At 40.3% G+C, this 2523-nt stretch overlaps 1 protein-coding gene across 3 annotated transcripts in view; it reads left to right on the top strand.

Annotated features, from left to right (window-relative positions):
* Window positions 1-12: 12 nt before the first annotated feature.
* PPEF1 (protein phosphatase with EF-hand domain 1) overlaps window positions 13-2523 on the top strand; it is an 81195-nt gene continuing 78684 nt past the window's right edge. For 2 of the 3 annotated variants that reach the window (XM_006021225.3, XM_025201094.1), the window contains exons 1-2: window positions 13-175; window positions 975-1163. The gene's annotated coding sequence lies outside the window, so the exon portion shown is untranslated. The remainder of the gene's footprint in view (window positions 176-974; window positions 1164-2523) is intronic. The other variant, XM_025201093.1, reaches the window with a different exon arrangement.

The following is a 2523-nucleotide window of genomic DNA, read 5'->3' as shown; positions in this document are numbered from 1 at the left end:
GGACGCTGTGTGGGTGGGGAGCGGCCGGCTGCGCGTCTGCAGATGATTCACCTGCCCTTGAGCTTGCAAGCGACCTGGGAAGTGCAGGGATGGTCTGGCAGTGCCTCAGGGGCGAATATCTGCCCACACATTGAGGAAACCGTGGTAAACCCTGCTGGCCTTCCCCCGCCCCGAGGTACCTTTTTGGGGGGGAAGGGAGCTGCAGAAGAGCTGGTCATGCTGCCTTGTTATAACCTAATAATATAATAATTACATGTGCTCTGGGGAGAACGTGATTTTGAGAACAGGATTCGTCACCAGGCTTCAGAAGAGAACTGAGCTAAAACCTTCAGCCCAGCAATCACGTTCATAAAGTAATAACATAGCTCAGTTCTCCAATGCGAACAAAGCCAGGATGCTGTGTGCGAGTACCAGGGGTCTGAACACACAACTGTTTACTGCTGAGAAGTGTAACCACGTGTGTAAAGTTAAGCATGAGACCCCTGCCACTTGGTCCATATATCACACAATTCATTGGTGAACCATGCAATCAGTTTAGACTGGCCACACGTGCAAAGCTAGACCAGCCACAAGTGCACAGTAATTATCATGCCACAGAAATGTCCATCCAGTTTTAAAAAGAGCCAACCAGCTACAAAGTTAGTGCTTGAAAATGTGTGACAATGCCATAGCTGGTTTCTATCTAGCTTTAATTTGAATGTGTGGCTGGGCCCTGAGTGGCTCTTTGCAGAATTGGGGCCTCTGTTGCTTGAGTCTCAATATGGGGGTTTCACTGCATGTCTGAGTTGCCAGCAAAGGATCTTGAATTAACACAGTGTAATATAGTAATATCATTTTTTCAGCCCTGATACAAAAATAGTTTTGAAGCGCCAGAAATCATAAATATAAAAGGATTAATTGCACCTTTTTTTTTTTATTGCCTGTTTTAAAAAGTTCTGCTGTCAGGAATGACAGCTCTGTTTTTATATTTGCAGGCATGTTTGTGTACTTGCTGTGGGTCCCCTGCATTTATTAGTTGCTCCATTCTTGTGAACCACCAGAGAACAGATTCCAGCTGGTATATTTCATTTCACTACCCAACAGGTTGACAAAAAGGGAATTGGCAGGGTGAAGAGGAAGATGCATGCATGGCCCTGCTGTTTCTGAAGAGCGTGTTTGTGTGGGTATGTGTAAACTGGGGATGGGAAAGTGCTATGTAGCACATTGGGATTTATTTTAACTCTCTTTGTTTTAGTGGTTAGTAAGAGGTTGATGACTTTCTTGGTATGGAAAATTGCTTTTAATGGGTGTTAATGAAATAGTTGAATTTGGGCCTTGTGAGTCTTAATAGTGCCCTTTTTAGAAAGCTGCTAAATAGTCCACCGTGGCTGCCATAGTAGCTATAATGTTTTTTCTTACAAGATTCATACTGACTGAAAGAATGAGTATGGCAACATTACGAATACAAGCTAAAGATGGTTTCTTTTTAAAATCTGGATGAAAGCATGAAAGATTTTTCTGTAAAAGATAAAAGCCAGGAAAAGAAGAAAGGCCTACAACTGTGCTCATGAATACAACATCTCTTTTTGTTTCTTATTCTAGCATATAACATCGGTAGTACCCAAATACAATGTATGTCAAATAATTAAAGGATGCCTTAATTGTGAGGTTTGGGGTTCCTAATGAGATCATTACTGTTACATTCCTGTGAATGTCTTTGAGTGAATACAAGAACTGTGGCTATCCAGTCTGTGTCAATTCAGCTTTCAGCCTTTTTGTTTCTGTCAGCAGAGGGCTCCCAATGCTTAAGAAGAGCTTCTCTCATTCTCTTCTGTTACTAATACTCTCTTTATCTAAACAGCTCTTCTCAATTTTTATGCCATAAATTTGTGTATATGTGTGTGTGTGTGTATGTGCTCTATGAAACATGCTGTCTAGGTATCATACTACCACTTCTCAGCACTGGCACTTTGCAAATTTCCTAATGACCCCCTTCACAGTAAGGACTTACACTTCTGCATTTGATTATTTTACTGCTCTGAAATCAGTGGGATTACTACTAGTAGTATATTATTGTAAGATTGGGACTGAAATTTGCAATTAGAAATTCCATTATTCAGCATTACAACAGTCAGGAACTTGATCATCTTCAGTAGTTCAAATATATGTAAAAAAAAGTTATAAATTTGTTTGTTTCCATCTGTTGTTGAGAAATGTACATACTTTCACTTTTTGCATTGATCACATTTTGAGGAAATACCTTATGATTTATTGACCCAGTGAAGAAAATGTTTGGATTTCAGTTTCTGAGATGTATTTTCAGGGTGACAGGGAAAGAAATGGAAATATAATGACTTTCATGAACACTCCCAGCTCCCTCTCCCACATACATAATGGCTTCAACTACTGCTTTACAGTCCTGATATTAGAAAACTAAAGACAATCACTTCGAGATGCTGAAAATCATTAACATCCTTTTATAATCCAAATGTGTTTGCTTAACTGGCTTCTGGGGGACCCAGACTAAGGCACTGAAGATCTGTT

The sequence above is a fragment of the Alligator sinensis genome, unplaced genomic scaffold (genome assembly GCF_000455745.1).
Source record: "Alligator sinensis unplaced genomic scaffold, ASM45574v1 scaffold583_1, whole genome shotgun sequence".
NCBI lineage: Eukaryota > Metazoa > Chordata > Crocodylia > Alligatoridae > Alligator > Alligator sinensis.
This window is presented reverse-complemented; position numbering and strand designations above follow the sequence as displayed.